Source organism: Ovis canadensis, chromosome 21, assembly GCF_042477335.2.
Source record: "Ovis canadensis isolate MfBH-ARS-UI-01 breed Bighorn chromosome 21, ARS-UI_OviCan_v2, whole genome shotgun sequence".
In the NCBI taxonomy this organism is placed as follows: domain Eukaryota; kingdom Metazoa; phylum Chordata; class Mammalia; order Artiodactyla; family Bovidae; genus Ovis; species Ovis canadensis.
Genome location: NC_091265.1, coordinates 20509255 through 20528840, shown reverse-complemented (window position 1 = coordinate 20528840; position 19586 = coordinate 20509255).

Genomic DNA, 19586 nt, shown 5'->3' with positions numbered 1-19586 from the left:
TTTTTGTGTTTCATTTTCTTGTTTGTGAAATATCAGATGTTTTTCTCTTTCCTCCTAGGTACAGTCTTTCCACAGTATGGTGGTCAAAGACTAAGCCATTTTGAATGAACTTTTCCTGAGGGGTTCATATATTGATGGCTGTTCAGTATGGCCAACAAATTATATGTTAACTTACTATATGAATTCCTAATCAAATATAGTTCTTGGTGGAAGCAATTTATCATCAACCAATTTTTCTTCTTTCCCAACTGTAGAGATACTAATCCTATCTATGAGTGGAAAACATTTACCAACTAATTTTAGTCTAATCTTTTACCCCAGTTTTAGTTATTATAAATCTTCTCGATTTGTATGATCAACTCTCAACTACATTCTTATGTTTCAGGAAATCTATTTCTGTCCTACTCCTTTGATTTTCATTATACTGTTGTATTCTGAGTAGTAATTCTTTCAAAATAAATCCTAATTTTGACACGGTGCCTCATGAACAAAATCTTGCCTTTGAACCATAACTGCAAGGTTTTGGATTCAACTTGCCTTGCAAGATGTCTGAGACTTCCAAATTGGAGGAATTTATTTATGTATTTATTTTAATGATTCAGAAAGAACATTTAAAAGTGAGTCGCTAGACAGAAGACAAAGTGTTTCTCTTGCTTTTTTTAACTACTGTGTATTTGTGGAGTGGGTTTCCTTTGAGTTAAAAAAATTTAAACAAAACAAAACACAATAACAAAATGTAACTTGACGAGGGTAATTGAAAACGTATAAAAATTTTGATGGCTTAGAAAACTATGTCTGTGAGATGGGCTTATACATGCAATATCATTTGCTAACTTTATAGAGGGGCATGTCAACTTTTCTACTTAATAGTCTGGTTCTCAGATACCATGAACTACTTTGATCCTTATCGAAAGACATTTATTTCAAACATATTAAAATTCTCTAACTCTCTAAAAATTCATAAGCTGTGTACATTTTCTCCAAGAGAAATACTAGCAGAAACACAAATGGAATGTATTTTTTTTTACAAAATATCTTTAAAATGAAGCAAAGTTTGCCAGGTCTCATTTGCAGTCATGCCTAGTTTCCAAGTATAGAATTTAGAAAACACACATTTAAGAATTGCACATGACATTTGAATAGTGATTTAAAGTTTACACATTGCCTTTCTTAATTTGTTGACCGTTGAGTTTTTATGCCATGAATGAGAAAATAATTAGAAATTTTAAATTACTTTAAGGAACAATTTAGTCAATAACAACGATCTTAATTTACAATGGATGTAATAGAGAGTTCATCTAAAGAGGTTAAATGAAATAGTAACCTTATTTAAAAAAAGATCAAAGCATATTACTTATAATATTGGTAACTTCCCATTGACACCAAAGAGAATCATGTACCAAGAGGATATTTTACTTTTACAACAAATGGGATTGTTCAAGCTCAAAACAATCATTCAGCAGAAAGTCATTGCATAATATTAGTAATAAAAATAATGAAATAATAAGAAATATGACAAATATATAAAGGAAATAAAATATCTGAAACAAGATTGGATAAAAGATAAAATGTAATTAAAATGGATAGTATATTTTAAAAAATATATATTTCATTGGAGATACAGTTGAATCCAGGTAGATCTTCAGACAAACTGTAGAGGCCATTAATACAATAGTGCCCATGTTTGTATTCTTAGAGCAAGCAGACTTATCCTCATGATAATCTTTTTTTTTTTTCCCATGGCAAATTAGGCTGTTAGAAGTAAGGAATCCAATACATTATATATTTTAATGGATATTCAGTTGTACATTCAATATTGTAATGATTTATAATATTAACTCCAATATTGAGGTTTAGATATTTGTTCCCTTTAATAGATTTTTGGTCCTGCAAAGATAAGCTCAGAATCAGGTTTTTTGTTTTGTTTTGTTTTTAGTAGAAATCTAAGTTTTAATTTAGACCCAGATAATATGGTATAATGGTTTCTTCCCAGATAATATCTTACAAGGGCTCAGGTGGTAAAGAATCCATCTGCAATGCAGATGGATGACCCAGGTTCAATCCCTAGGTCAGAAAGATCCCCTGGAGAAAGGAGTGGCAACCTGCTTCAGTATTCTTTCCAGGAAAATTCCATGGATAGAAGAGCCTCAGTTCAGTTCAGTTTAGTCACTCAGTCATATCCGACTCTTTGCGACCCCATGAATCGCAGCATGCCAGGCCTCCCTATCCATCACCATCTCCCGGAGTTTACTCAAACTCACGTCCATCGAGTCAGTGATGCCATCCAGCCATCTCATCCTCTGTCGTCCCCTTTTCCTACTGCCCACAATCCCTCCCAGCATCAGAGTCTTTTCCAACGAGTCAACTCTTCGCATGAGGTGGCCAAAGTACTGGAGTTTCAGCTTTAGCATCATTCCTTCCAAAGAACACCCAGAGCTGATCTCATTTGGAATGGACTGGTTGGATCTCCTTGCAGTCCAAGGGACTCTCAAGAGTCTAGAGGAGCTTATGGGCTATAATCCATTGCCAGGAGCCAGCACGGGGGGATCCTGCCCACGACAAGGTCATGCGGAGAGGCCTAATGGGCAAGGCTAGTCAGGCCTCAGGGGTTCCCCCTGGATTTTCCTGAACATCTACCCCCAAAAAACCAGAGTCTGCTTGCCTTATTGTACTGTGCTTTTCCGCTCTTCTGACACTCTCTGGAAAATGTTAACTTAGGGCTTCAGTCTTCTGCATTTGAAAGGAATTTTTCAGCTCAAACCCCCTCTGATGGCTCTCTAACTTGCCTAACAGGTTCCCCCAGACTTTTTACAACTAGTGAATTGTTTACAGCCCCCCAGCCGCGAGAGGCCCAAAGCTTAAAGCATCTTAAAGATACAGAGCCTTTTCTAAAGAGCTAAAAATCATATTGGTGATGGGTTTTCACTGTTGACTCAATGACTGCTGCCAGGCCTCCATATTCTTTATCTTTTAGGCACCTGGGAGGATATCAATCAATGTAATTGGGATGCAAAAATAGGAATATAGTAGTTTTGATGTTAGCAACACTAGACTTTTGAGTTAATTACTTTTCTCTTTATAAATCACTGTACTCTTTTTCATTGTTATAAATTGTTGTATCTTTGCTATTTAAGAATGTAACTTTATTTAGTGCTTTCTGAGAGTGGCACCAGACTTTGGGAAGCACAACACAAATAAGTCTTCTGGTTGACAAACCCTTATCAGAAAAGGGCAGTAAAATGTTAATTGGCCTTCTGGCCAGAAGATGATATAAATCACCTAAGACTTGTGAATACAACTAAGTATGCAGAGAAAAAGCCTGGTCTCAATAAGAGTCAGGGCTGCTGATGCTACATAATTTTATATTATCCATTAATCTCTATGTACCAAAAAAAAGGTATAAAAGGCCTTTACAACAATAGAGGATGGGCCAGTCACTGGACTGGTTTCCCCTGTGAGGCCTATTCTCCTCTCCTTTGCTGGCTGAATTCCCATCTGGGGCATGGAGGCTCGCCATGTCTACTTACTTGCCCTGGCTTGTAAGATCCACCCGAGAGGGAGCCCAAGGTGGGGCACCCCTGTTATTCAAGAGGACGCCAGTGGCCTAACGTAGATGGTGCAAGCTCCTTGTCTGGAACTTTATTGGCTTTCCACATAAACCAAGTTATTCAGCCTCTTTTCTCCACTAAATTGTCTACTATACTATTTCTTCTCAATCTAATCTTATATTTCTAAATAAATAAGTTTCCTCGCCAGGCTGTCCCCGCTTTGAATTACCCTGGATCCACTGGGGCTGGACCCCAGCAATCCATGGGGTTGCAAAGAGTCCTGCACAACTGAGCACACACACACACTGATTAATTAATATTCTATTATTCTTTTCTTAAAGAGTGAAAACATGCAATTTCCCAAGTTTATGTTGGTTCTTTACATAATCATAATATGATCATACTTGCATCTCAGTTTGAATTGGCAGTAGAATTCCTTTGTTTGAAAACTTTGTTAATAATATAGGACATTAAACATTCAAGTTGTGACAGGGCCCACTTACTGGTTTATCTTGAGATCAAATAGATTTTGCTTGAAATTCTCCACACAGTCACAGTTTTGTTAATATATTTTACACTCTCTCATTTGTGTGTGTGTGTGTGTGTGTGTTGGGTTATTTATTCATTTGATCTTTTTTTTTAATTTTAATTTTTACTTTATTTTACTTTACAATGCTGTATTGGTTTTGCTATACATTGACATGAATCCACCATGGGTGTACATGCGTTCCCAAACATGAACTCCCCTCCCACCTCCCTCCCCATAACATCCCTCTGGGTCATCCCTGTGTACCAGCCCCAAGCATGCTGTATCCTGCATCGAACATAGACTGGCGATTCGATTCTTACATGATAGTATACATGATTCAATGCCATCCTCCCAAATCATCCCACCCTCTCCCTCTCCCTCACAGTCCAAAAGTCCGCTATACACATCTGTGTCTTTTTTGCTGTCTTGCATACAGGGTCATCATTGCCATCTTTCTAAATTCCATATATATGTGTTAGTATACTGTACTGGTGTTTTTCTTTCTGGCTTACTTCACTCTGTATTATCGGCTCCAGTTTCATCCATCTCATCAGAACTGATTCAAATGAATTCTTTTTAACGGCTGAGTAATACTCCATTGTGTATATGTACCACAGCTTTCTTATCCATTCATCTGCTGATGGACATCTAGGTTGTTTCCATGTCCTGGCTATTATAAACAGTGCTGTGATGAACATTGGGGTACATGTGTCTCTTTCAATTCTGGTTTCCTCGGTGTGTATGCCCAGAAGTGGGATTGCTGGGTCATAAGGTAGTTCTATTTGCCATTTTTTAAGGAATCTCCACACTGTTCTCCATAGTGGCTGTACTAGTTTGCATTCCCACCCACAGTGTAGGAAGGTTCCCTTTTCTCCACACCCTCTCCAGCATTTCTTGCTTGCAGATTTTTGGATCGCAGCCATTCTGACTGGTGTGAAGTGGTACCTCATTGTGGTTTTGATTTGCATTTCTCTAATAATGAGTGATGTTGAGCATCTTTTCATGTGTTTGTTAGCCATCCGTATGTCTTCTTTGGAGAAATTTCTGTTTAGTTCTTTGGCCCATTTTTTGATTGGGTCATTTATTTTTCTGGAATTGAGCTGCAGAAGTTGCTTGTATATTTTTGAGATTAGTTGTTTGTCAGTAGTTTCATTTGCTATTCTTTTCTCCCATTCAGAAGGCTGTCTTTTCACCTTGCTTATATTTCCCTTTGTTGTGCAGAAGCTTTTAATTTTATTTATTTATTTATTTTTTCTTCTTTATTCTTTTTTTTTTTAAATTTTAAAATCTTTAATTCTTACATGCATTCCCAAACATGAACCCCCCTCCCACCTCCCTCCCCAAAACATTTCTCTGGGTCATCCCCATGCACCAGCCCCAAGCATGCTGCATCCTGCGTCAGACATAGACTGGCGATTCAATTCACATGATAGTATACATGTTAGAATGTCATTCTCCCAAATCATCCCACCCTCTCCCTCTCCCTCTGAGTCCAAAAGTCCGTTATACACATCTGTATCTCTTACCCTGTCCTGCATGCAGGGTCGTGATTGCCATCTTCCTAAATTCCATATATATGTGTTAGTATACTGTATTGGTGTTTTTCTTTCTGGCTTACTTCACTCTGTATAATCGGCTCCAGTTTCATCCATCTCATCAGAACTGATTCAAATGAATTCTTTTTAATGGCTGAGTAATACTCCATTGTGTATATGTACCACAGCTTTCTTATCCACTCATCTGCTGATGGACATCTAGGTTGTTTCCATGTCCTGGCTATTATAAACAGTGCTGCGATGAACATTGGGGTACATGTGTCTCTTTCCATTCTGGTTTCCTCGGTGTGTATGCCCAGAAGTGGGATTGCTGGGTCATAAGGTAGTTCTATTTGCAATTTTTTAAGGAATCTCCACACTGTTCTCCATAGTGGCTGTACTAGTTTGCATTCCCACCAACAGTGTAGGAGGGTTCCCTTTTCTCCACACCCTCTCCAGCATTTCTTGCTTGCAGATTTTTGGATCGCAGCCATTCTGACTGGTGTGAAGTGGTACCTCATTGTGGTTTTGATTTGCATTTCTCTAATAATGAGTGATGTTGAGCATCTTTTCATGTGTTTGTTAGCCATCCGTATGTCTTCTTTGGAGAAATTTCTGTTTAGTTCTTTGGCCCATTTTTTGATTGGGTCGTTTATTTTTCTGGAATTGAGCTGCATAAGTTGCTTGTATATTTTTGAGATTAGTTGTTTGTCAGTTGCTTCATTTGCTATTATTTTCTCCCATTTCGAAGGCTGTCTTTTCACCTTGCTTATATTTTCCTTGGTTGTGCAGAAGCTTTTAATTTTAATTAGATCCCATTTGTTTATTTTTTCTTTTATTTCCAGAATTCTGGGAGGTGGATCATAGAGGATCCTGCTATGATTTATGTCGGAGAGTGTTTTCCCTATGTTCTCCTCTAGGAGTTTTATAGTTTCTGATCTTACATTTAGATCTTTAATCCATTTTGAGTTTATTTTTGTGTGCGGTGTTAGGAAGTGATCTAGTTTCATTCTTTTACAAGTGTTTGACCAGTTTTCCCAGCCCCACTTGTTAAAGAGATTGTCTTTACTCCATTGTATATTCTTGCCTCCTTTGTCAAAGATAAGGTGTCCATATGTGTGTGGATTTATCTCTGGGCTTTCTATTTTGTTCCATTGATCTATATAAGACAAATGCTAACAAGTATAAAAGGGGAAATCAACAATAACACAATAATAGTGGGAGACTTTAATACCCCACTCACACCTATGGACAGATCAACTAAACAGAAAATTAACAAAGAAACGCAAACTTTAAATGATACATTAGATCAGTTAGACCTAATTGATATCTACAGGACATTTCACCCCAAAACAACGAATTTCACCTTTTTTTCAAGTGCTCATGGAACCTTCTCCAGGATAGATCACATCCTGGGCCATAAATCTAAACTTGATAAATTCAAAAAAATCGAAATCATTCCAAGCATCTTTTCTGACCACAATGCATTAAGATTAGATCTCAATTACAGGAGAAAAACTATTAAAAATTCCAACATATGTAGGTTGAACAACACACTTCTGAATAACCAACAAATCACAGAAGAAATCAAAAAAGAAATCAAAATATGCATAGAAACTAATGAAAATGAAAACACAACAACCCAAAACCTGTGGACACTATAAAAGCAGTGCTAAGAGGAAAGTTCATAGCAATACAGGCATACCTCAAGAAACAAGAAAAAAGTCAAATAAATAACCTAACTCTACAACTAAAGCAACTAGAAAAGGAAGAGTTGGAGAACCCCAGAGTTAGTAGAAGGAAAGAAATCTTAAAAATTAGGGCAGAAATAAATGCAAAAGAAACAAAAGAGACCATAGCAAAAATCAACAAAGCCAAAAGCTGGTTCTTTGAAAGGATAAATAAAATTGACAAACCATTAGCCAGACTCATCAAGAAGCAAAGAGAGAAAAATCAAATCAATAAAATTAGAAATGAAAATGGAGAGATCACAACAGACAACACAGAAATACAAAGGATCATAAGAGACTACTATCAGCAGTTGTATGCCAATAAAATGGACAACGTGGAAGAAATGGACAAATTCTTAGAAAAGTACAATTTTCCAAAACTGAACCAGGAAGAAATAGAAAATCTTAACAGACCCATCACAAGCACGGAAATTGAAACTGTAATCAGAAATCTTCCAGCAAACAAAAGCCCAGGTCCAGACGGCTTCACAGCTGAATTCTACCAAAAATTTCGAGAAGAGCTAACACCTATCCTCCTCAAACTCTTCCAGAAAATTGCAGAGGAAGGTAAACTTCCAAACTCATTCTATGAGGCCACCATCACCCTAATACCGAAACCTGACAAAGATGTCACAAAAAAAGAAAACTACAGGCCAATATCACTGATGAACATAGATGCAAAAATCCTCAACAAAATTCTAGCAATCAGAATCCAACAACACATTAAAAAGATCATACACCATGACCAAGTGGGCTTTATCCCAGGGATGCAAGGATTCTTCAATATCCGCAAATCAATCAATGTAATTCACCACATTAACAAATTGAAAAATAAAAACCATATGATTATCTCAATAGATGCAGAGAAGGCCTTTGACAAAATTCAACATCCATTTATGATAAAAACTCTCCAGAAAGCAGGAATAGAAGGAACATACCTCAACATAATAAAAGCTATCTATGACAAACCCACAGCAAACATTATCCTCAATGGTGAAAAATTGAAAGCATTTCCCCTAAAGTCAGGAACAAGACAAGGGTGTCCACTTTCACCGCTACTATTCAACATAGTTCTGGAAGTTTTGGCCACAGCAAGCAGAGCAGAAAAAGAAATAAAAGGAATCCAAATTGGAAAAGAAGAAGTAAAACTCTCACTGTTTGCAGATGACATGATCCTCTACATGGAAAACCCTAAAGACTCCACCAGAAAATTACTAGAGCTAATCAATGAGTATAGTAAAGCTGCAGGATATAAAATCAACACACAGAAATCCCTTGCATTCCTATACACTAATAATGAGAAAGTAGAAAAAGAAATTAAGGAAACAATTCCATTCACCATTGCAACGAAAAGAATAAAATACTTAGGAATATATCTACCTAAAGAAACTAAAGACCTATATATAGAAAATTATAAAACACTGATGAAAGAAATCAAAGAGGACACTAATAGATGGAGAAATATACCATGTTCATGGATTGGAAGAATCAATATAGTGAAAATGAGTATACTACCCAAAGCAATTTACAAATTCAATGCAATCCCTATCAAGCTATCAGCCACATTTTTCACAGAACTAGAACAAATAATTTCAAGATTTGTATGGAAATACAAAAAACCTCGAATAGCCAAAGCAATCTTGAGAAAGAAGAATGGAACTGGAGGAATCAACCTGCCTGACTTCAGGCTCTACTACAAAGCTTTTAATTTTAATTAGATCCCATTTGTTTATTTTTGCTTTTATTTCCAGAATTCTGGGAGGTCAATCATAGAGGATCCTGCTATGATTTATGTCAGAGAGTGTTTTGGTTATGTTCTCCTCTAGGAGTTTTATAGTTTCTGGTCTTACATTTAGATCTTTAATCCATTTTGAGTTTATTTTTGGGTGTGGTGTTACAAAGTGATCTAGTTTCATTCTTTTACAAATGGTTGACCAGTTTTCCCAGCACCACTTGTTAAAGAGATTGTCTTTACTCCATTGTATATTCTTCCCTCCTTTGTCAAAGATAAGGTGTCCATATGTGTGTGGATTTATCTCTGGGCTTTCTATACACTCTCTCATTCTTAATCCTGCGTTTCTCTCTCTTTATCTCTCTCCCAACCAAGACAAGAAGATATTACATGAGTTCTCTTATTTGTATGTTTCTTACACTGGAGGCTATGAAGCCTAAATAAAGATTATCTATTACTTTTTCCATTCCTAGGAATGCATTCCTAATTTTATTTCATTTCACTGAGATCCACGTGGTTGATTTTCTCTGTCCTTTTTCATCCCTTCAGCACTAAAAATACTATTCTGTAAATTAAGAGATTTCAAGCACTGGAAGAGAGTGGTAAAAACAGGATTAAAAAAATCCTATATTGAGATCACTATGTAGGGCATCTAGTATTGCTCTTGGTGCACAGTCAGCATCCAATAATGTGAGTTTCCTTCCTTTCCTTGACCTTAAAAAGAAAGCATTTTGGAAAGTGTGACAGTGGAATGCATTTGCATTCATGAAGACTCATATCTCCTTAATTTCCTGCATTAGTAAGGATTTGTTCAGTAGCAATTAGCCTTAGAAATAGTCAAGCAATAGAAATATGGTTGACGAGCTGCTGTGGTTAAGTCACAGTATGTGGTGCTTTACACACTGAACTTTATGTAATTGAAGAGAGTGAGACTCAGATATTGCCATGTAAGAGATGAGGGCAAGATGAATTTCTGGACAAAGGAAGCCAGAGAAGAAAGAGGACTGAGCAAAACAGGAGCCTCCCTGTCATCAGCCAGGGAACCATATTATCAATCTAAAATGAAACACCATATTCAAGGAAACCAAATCAAGGACAAAGGTTTACAACTGCAGGTTTTCTAGGTGTGTGTGGGGGGCAGTGTTTCTCAAAAATGGGTATTTTAAGTACGTATAGAAGGCAAATCCCAGTGAAAACCAGAGATTCTAAGCGTGAGATGATTTGGTGGGATGAGGAGGATGAATCTGGTATTGAACCAGTCTTGTTTCAACTGGAAACTAGTTTGGAAACCAGAAATCAGGGACTTAGGTAAAACCTTATTAAGGGAGAATTGTTCCTCATGGCTAAGGAACCTAAATCTCAGTGCTGTGGGGGAGGGGGATGGTGGTGGTGGTCATATTTGGCACACCAGTCATTTCAGACTCTCTTTCACTCTAGACTCCTTTTACTATTGATACTATAAAAATTACACTAATTGCACCACCAGGTTGAGACTTATTAATTCAGTGGCTTGGCAAGAATGAGTCTCCTGGTAGCTCGTGAAAGAAGGACCAGATTGGGAGCAGCATCAAGATTGCTGGCTAAGAGATTCATGACACTCTGGAGCAGTACACTCGTCATGTGCACTAAAACTTTAATGCACATCAAGAAGCAACAAAGTTCTTAAAAACAGAAACTTCTGCACTCCAGCCCTAGCACACCTCTTTCAGTGGTTTTGGGGAATGACCTGAGAATCTACTGCATGTTTCACAAATTCTCAAATAGTGGTAACAGATTCAGCAACTAAAAACACAGTTAAAATTAAAATTGTTATGTTTCATGCAGTATTTAAGACTCATTTGTACTAAAATATTGCTATCTGAATACAATTTTAATTACTTATTGTGTGTTTTATCTGCAATCCTATTCCCATACCATATTGTTGCCACTGCTCTTGGGATTAGAGTTTGAGAACCAATATTGTAGTGAATTGGTGCTTGTAGATTCTAGAACCCATCAAAGATTTATTCTTGCAAGATATTTTAGAATAACACACACACACACACACACATACACACACACATATACAACAAGATATTAATGGGTAAGTTTTTGTTGAGGTATCAGTGGACAGTAAGTATTACATTTCAAAAGAGCATGGGAACATATGATGTAATTACAAAGAAAATCCTTGAAGCATAGTTTTTTATTGTTTACTGCTCTGTAATAATCACATATAAAGGAAGCTGAGCGCTGAAGAATTGATGCTTTTGAACTGTGGTGTTGGAGAAGACTCTTGGGAGTCCCTTGGACTGCAAGGAGATCCAACCAGTCCATTCTGAAGGAGATCAACCCTGGGATTTCTTTGGAAGGAATAATGCTAAAGCTGAAACTCCAGTACTTTGGCCACTTAATGTGAAGAACTGACTCATTTACAAAGACTCTGATGCTGGGAAAGATTGAAGGCAGGAGAAGGGGATGATGGAGGATGAGATGATTGGATGGTATCACTGACTCAATTGACATGAGTTTGAGTAAACTCTGGGAGTTGGTGATGGACAAGGAGGCCTGGCATGCTGCAGTCCACGGGGTTGCAAAGAGTCAGATATGGCTGAGTGAGTGACTGAAATGAGCTGAACTGAATAATCACATGGACTGTAAAAAAAAAAAGGACAGTATTGAAAATCTGGTGATGATTTTTATAAAAGTTTTCTTTGGCAACAGCTTTTTATGAATCCAACTAAGAGGAGAAAATGAAGCATTATATTTCCAATTTAAAGTTATGATAAGAAGACTTTTAAGATAAAGGATTCAAGGGTGTAATGGGGTAGAAATCTGAGGTATGCCCAAGTATAATTGGCTTATTATGTGCATAATACAAGTAATAAACTGCAAACTTGAAGTGATGTTAGTGTGTTTTATTCTATAAGATGAACCAGACAAGTCATGGGACTGCCAAAATTTTTATCTGGAACCAATGAATGAAATAGTTATCATAAAGTAATAAACTTAAATAAGAGCAATAGATGAAAATAAAGTTGATTTTGGTGTGAAATCTCGAGCATTACTATTGTATAATGCAATATATATAGGCTTCCATGGTGGCTCAGTAGTAAAGAATCTACCTGTCAATGCAGGAGACATGGGTTTGATCCCTGAGTTGGGAAAATCCCCTGCAGAAGGAAACAGCAATCCACTCCAGTATTCTAACCTGGAAAATCCCATGAGCAGAGGAGACTGGTGGGCTGCAGTCCATTTGGTCACAAAAGAGTTGGACAAAACTTAGTAATTAAGCAAAAACAACAACATATATATGCATGTATATGTATATATGTTTATATATAGTAGGCATATATATATGTATATATATATGCCCACTCAACTTACATTTCCAACGGAACTGATCTCATTTATTCTATAATGTGGACCAGAACACTGTCAAATAGCTATTTTCTGTTGGTATTAAGAAATCTTGAGCTGACTTAGCCTTTCTCAGCATTGTTAACCTTGACCTTCATCTCCTGTCTGAGGCAGTGTTTGTTGGGTTTCTCCGCTGCAGAGTTCCTCTTTTTCCTCTCCTTCCATGCTGTATGTTCCTGTCTTAGCCAGTTAATTTTTATGTAGGTTTTCTGGTGAATACAGATGAAGGTCTGTGGTGACTAGTGCTTCTTTTATAAACCCAATTGTACGTGAAAGAGATTGAGCCTGACATAGGTATTAAAAGATTCATTAACTTAAACCCATCATGGCTTCACAAAATCCTTTTAAAATCCTTGCATTCCAAGGGTGGGATTTTCCAAGGTGAGGAGCCTTTCTTTGCAATGTGACAGAAGCATTCTCATATTCTGTGAAAATGTGCTCTAGACTATATCCTGTGATCCAGTCCCCAGCATTCAAACTGAGCACTTTAATAGTGGTTTTGCTTATATAGTAGAGTTTTTCTGTATTCTGTATTTTCTCTTAGCAATTCTATATTGCTAAGAGTTTTTCTGTATTTAAAAGTAAAATTGATCTTCTGATAATAATTGCTACCCTAGGTAGTGTATAATAATTAGCATTGCTTTTAGCAATGTATGGCTCTGTCCCACTGTTCACGTTTCCAATTCTTACCTCTAAATATTTAAAACAGCATCCTGAATGTTGAGCTTTAAAGCATATTAGCCACTGTGATTGTTAACGAGTGAACTTTAGGATGCTTCATATTACCAAAAATGCTCCCTCACATTTCTTGAGTTACCAATAACAATCAGTTTATTTTTGAAACCTTTCTAATTTTTTTCCTATGCCATCTCACTCTGAAAACAGGCAGAAAATTTAAACATTAGAGCTGTCAATAGGAGTCAGGGACAAAATACCAGCTAGCAATGAAGGGGAAACAGCAAAGTTTGTTAGAAATGGATGAGTATTTAAAGCCTGAGCTCGAATCCAAAAGATAGAAGCCCACAAAATTAAAGCAGATCAATTTCTGAGTGGACTGAACTGCATCCCAGAATGTCAATTGTCTAGGAATTTATTATAGTGACTTTTACACTAGTAGCACTGGTGTCAAATAATCTTATGAGTTTCAGGATTAGAATGCCTAGGTTCTTTATAAAGGTAATTTAACCTTGAGAAGTCATTCTGTGGATTGTCCACAAAGCAAGTGCTTATTGAGTTTGTCTGCCAATTTTCTCCCCAGGTTCAGCAATTTTGGGTTTAGGAGTTATCTTCAGAGTAGAAGAAAAAGCCATTTAACAATATCAGATTTAGCCTCTTTGCCTAAGGTCAGGATGTTTTATAATCATCCCTAATTAAGAGTGAGAAAAATGCTGAAATAGATAAAGCAGAATTTAAAGATGCTAAATAAAGATGCTTACTTCTTTCTTACACTGCATTAAATCCTGTAGTTTCTTTTTTCCTTTTTTTTTAAAGGATAAAATGAAAATAGTAAAATAGGGGAACAAAATGTGGTATAAATCATGAAAATAAAATGTGAGCCAAAGCACAGTAAAACAAAATGGGAATGCTCACTAAACGGGTTTACCCACAATGGGTTTTTTAAATGGGTTTCTGATAAGTTACTCCTCAAAATTACAGTATATTGCTCATCCATTATTAATCACCTTATAGATGATGCATTCCTGTCTGTAATTACACATTTGCACATTATTAAAGGTTGCAATAATTATCTACCTCCCAATACATAATACTTTTCTGTACATCTATGTGTAATGTGTATAGGAGAGAGAAAGAGAGAGAGAGCAGCTTCTCCTGGTTATAAATATCCTGAAAATTTATGTCTAATCTCTGAGTACTTCACTTGAAATAAATTATTATTCTAATTGTGGCCTTGATTATTTATCATAGATCCTTTAATTATTAAACACTGGATAGTTCACTGATGTTAAATTAAAATAACATTGATGATCCTAGAATTATCTTTTCTATATATAAAAAATTCAACATCCATAAACATTCAACAGATATTTATTGACCCTTCTTATATAGTAAGCACTACTCTAGATGTGGGGGAGTAACAGGGAGTATTCTAAAACAGTGTCTCTAGGAATATCCAATGATTGGAGGTGACATTAAACAAGAAATTACAAGCATGCGTTAATTGCAATTATAATAAATGTCCAGCACATGTGGATGGATGAAGAAAGTATAAATAAGATAAAACACAGTTTGCTGTGAGACCTGTGACAGAGGGGTTAAGTTTATTTAGATACTGAGGTGTGTCAATAAGGAAATGATCCTTGAGGAAGTAACATTACACTGAGAAAGTAAAAATAAAAATAATTAGCCAGGAGAGAGAATAAATGGAATATGGTGGTAGTTGAAAGTCAGGCAGAAGACAAAGTTCTCTGAAGCAATAAGATACACATACTGTTCAAAACAAAAGTGGCTATTTGGAAATTAAGAATATTAATTCAGAGGAATTGTCCTAAAAGTTGTTATCTAAAATCTTGGCAATCTCTACAACAGTAGAGGACTGAACAAGGCAAAGATAACATTTTTTTTTCCCCAACTATATAGTCTGTGCTCTGTAATGTGTGATGTGGTAATAGTTTTAGTCTTCAAAGACCTTAATAAGTCATTAGATACATTATTCAGCAGAGAAATTGGAGACAAAAAATTTCTTTTCAGGATCACTCAGATGGCAGGCTGGGTATACACACCCAGATATCTCTGATTCTACTATTTATTTTCTTTCCAGTCTCTTGCTCTTCTTCTGCCACCTTCCACCCTTTAGTCTTTAATTCAATATACCTATTTTCTGCTTTTTGTCTCATGAATTCAATATTCCTGACTCTCTAGATTGCTGAGTCAATATCTCCCTCCTTCCAGCTTGCAACTCACCTTTCCCTCAAAACAAAGAATGGATGGTATGAGAAATCTCCTGGCTGCTTCCTTTTAACAGAAATGCTTCACAAACGGTTAATGCCATAGATTATGGAACAGCAGAACAAGCTTTAAAATAGTTTTGTAAGTGAAGTCAGAGGACATTTCCAGAGCCCCTGTCTGAGGTTATTTGATTTGTTACAACCCAAAGGGATAGCTTCATATTAGATAATCTTAAGGGTCAAGGATTTATCTCAGTCTTTTGATTTGTCCCATAGTCACTTTAATTCTTTTAGGAGAAAAGTTGTGTAAATAAATATCACAGATCAAGCAATTTTCAATTACTTGTGTATGATTTTAGCTTACCAGAGTGCTGGAGGCTATGTTCTTTGGTTGTGAAAGAAAGGAATCTCCTACGACCCAGATAGTCATGATGATGTGATCACTAATCTAGAACCAGACATCTTGGAATGTGAAGTCAAGTGGGCCTTAGAAAGCATCACTATGAACAAAGCTAGCGGAGGTGATGGAATTCCAGTTGAGCTGTTTCAAATCCTGAAAGATGATGCTGTGAAAGTGCTGCACTCAATATGCCAGCAAATTTGGAAAACTCAGCAGTGGCCACAGGACTGGAAAAGGTCAGTTTTCATTCCAATCCCAAAGAAAGGCAATGCCAAAGAATGCTCATAGTACCACACTACTGCACTCATCTCACATGATGAGTGCAATTACTAGTAAAGTAATGCTCAAAATTCTCCAAGCCAGGCTTCAGCAATACGTGAACCATGAATTCCTTGACGTTCCAGCTGGTTTTAGAAAAGGCAAAAGAACCAGAGATCAAATTGCCACCATCCACTGGATCATCAAAAAAGCAAGGGAGTTCCAGAAAAACATCTCTTTCTGTTTTATTGACTATGCCAAAGCCTTTGACTGTGTGGATCACAATAAACTGTGGAAAATTCTGAAAGAGATGAGAATAACAGACCACCTGACCTGCCTCTTGAGAAATCTGTATGCAGGTCAGGAAGCAATAGTTAGAACTGGACATGGAACAACAGACTGGTTCCAAATAGGAAAAGGAGTCCATCAAGGCTGTATATTGTCACCCTGCTTACTTAACTTCTATGCAGAGTACATCATAAGAAACACTGGACTGGAAGAAACACAAGCTGGAATCAAGATTGCCGGGAGAAATATCAATCACCTCAGATATGCAGACAACACCACCCTTATGGCAGAAAGTGAAGAGGAGCTAAAAAGCCTCTTGATGAAAGTGAAAGAGGAGAGTGAAAAAGTTGGCCTAAAACTCAACATTCAGAAAATGAAGATCATGGCATCCAGTCCCATCACTTCATGGGAAATAGATGGGGAAACAGTGGAAACAGTGTCAGACTTTATTTTTGGGGGCTCCAGAATCACTGCAGATGGTGATTGCAGCTGTGAAATTAAAGACGCTTACTCCTTGGAAGAAAAGTTATGACCAACCCAGATAGCATATTCAAAAGCAGACATTACTTTGCAGACTAAGGTCCGTCTATTCAAGGCTATGGTTTTTCCTGTGGTTATGTATGGATGTAAGAGTTGGACTGTGAAGAAAGCTGAGCACTGAAAAATTGATGCTTTTGAACTGTGGTGTTGAAGAAGCCTCTTGAGAGTCCCTTGGACTGCAAGGAGATCCAACCAGTCCATTCTGAAGGAGATCAATCCTGGGATTTCTTTGGAAGGAATGATGCTAAAGCTGAAGCTCCAGTACTTCGGCCACCTCATGAGAAGCATTGACTCATTGGAAAAGACTCTGATACTTGGAGGGGTTGGGGGCAGGAGGAGAAGGGGACGACAGAGGATGGGATGGCTGGATGGCATCACGGACTTGATGGATGTGAGTCTGAGTGAACTCCGGGAGATGGTGATGAACAGGAAGGCCTAGTGTGCTGCGATTCATGGGGTCACAAAGAGTCGGACACGACTGAGCAACTGAACTGAACTGAACCAAAACCTAGACAGCATACTAAAAAGCAGAGACATCACTTTGCTGACAAAAGTCCATATAGTCAAAGCTGTGGTTTTTCCAGCAGTCATGTACAAATTGTGAGAGTTGGACCATAAAGAAGACTGAGTGCTGAAGACAGCAAACAGATTAAACCAGTCAACTCTAAAGGAAATTAACCCTGAATATTCATTGGAAGGACTGATGCTGAAGCTGAAACTCCAATTCTTTTGCCACCTGATGCGAACAGCCAACTCAGTGGAAAAGCCCCTGATGCTGGGAAAGAGTGAAGGCAGGACGAGAAGGGGACAGCAGAGGATGAGATGGTTGGATGGCATCACTGACTCAATGGACATGAGTTTGAGCAAAGTCTGGGAGATAGTGATGGACAGGAAAGTCTGGCATTCAGTCCATGGGGTTGCAAAGAGTTAGACATGACTGAGTGACTGAACAACAACCAAAACATAATATTGATGTAAATTCTGTCTCCCATTAAATGAGTTTTATTATTACATTTGTCAATCAAAATGAGATCCACTAAGAATGACTAGATAATTATACTTTTCTGTGGGAAAAAATGTACAGAAAATCATCTCACATTTTTCACTGTATAATCTAGAAGTAATGGATATTCTATAGACTCCAAGATGAAATGAAGTTTTAATTGCTCAGTTGTGTTCGACTTTTTGTGACCCCATGGACTGCAGCCAGCCAGGCTTCTTTGTCCATGGAATTTTCCAGGCAAAAATGCTGAAGCAAGTTGCCATCCTTTTCTCTAGGGCATCTTCCCGACCCAGGGACTGAACCCAGGTCTCCTGCATTGTAGGTGGATTTTTTACCATTGGAGCCACCAGGGAAGCCCAGGGTTTTTCTCTCTGAAATGTCACCTTTCTGTAAGTTATTGCTGTTTTATGTATGAAGAGAACATGTACTCAGGGTCATTAGCTTACTGAGCTCATTGGGTAGGATGTGGGTCTCATGTCACCATTGTTTTTCTGTTTGGGTCACGTCTTCAAAATGACCAGCTTATAATTAAGAATCCTAATTATTAATACTTAAGAGCATTTATTTTTATTCCATTTGAGGTTACCCATTGCTTGTGGAATATAGGGATGTTTTTTAATATTTTATATTAGCCTTCAAAAATAAGCAAGTTCTACCATCTGCAACAACATGAATGAACCTTGAGAATATTTTACCAAGTAAAATAAGCAGGTCACAGAAGAACTAATACTGCATAGTTCCATTTACACGAGATATCTGAAGTAGTCAAAGTCATAATGTAGAACGGTGCTTGCCAAGGGCTGGAGAAAGGAGAAATGGGAAGTTGTTCTGTGAGTATAATGTTTCAGTAATGTAAGATGAATAATTTCTAAAACAGAATGCCTACAGTTAGCAGTATTGTATTATACAGCTAAAATTTTGTTATAAAGGTAGATCTCATGTTGAGCATGATTACTGCAATAAAATATCTTATATATTCAATCTGTTATTGAATTTTCTTTAACCAAGACTGCAAAAAAGTCAAATTATGTTGGGCTTGGAAACTAAGGGGAAAGAATGGAGATGAGTTCTTGTTAAAAGTTTTCTCAACCTGGACAGGGTGCTCAGGGCCGGTGCACTGGGATGACCCTGAGGGATGGGGAGGGAGGTGGCAGGGGGTTCAGGATGGGGACACATGTGCACCCATGGCTGATTCACATCAGTGTATGGCAAAAACCACTACAGTGTCATATAGTAATCAGCCTCCAATTAAAATAATTAATTAAAAAAGAAGTTTCCTCAACCTGTACATACAAAGAAAATTCTGGGTTCAGGCTAGTTCTGGCATTACATAGCATTCAAGGTTTTTATTTTTTTTTAATTTAATACCTTAAATAAAATTTCTATATGAATAGAAATAGAAAAACTTCTCTGTATAATAGCTTTATTTAAGTTTGTACATTTAAGACATGAAGTTCATTCTCTGAATCAGTTTGCTAGTAATTATAAGTAGCTTTCTCAAAAGCATACAATTCAAAAAAACAAGAGAATGTCAGTTTCCAAGTAGCAGAAACAAAAAATATTTTAAACTCTTTCTCACTGGACTCCTCTGAAGGGACAGATTATAAACATAATTTTATTTTTGTTTTCTGATCAGGAGAGGATCAAATAACTGTATATGAAAATGCCTAATTGTTACTAAATCCAAACTTATACTGCTGGATGCATCACAAGCCAGT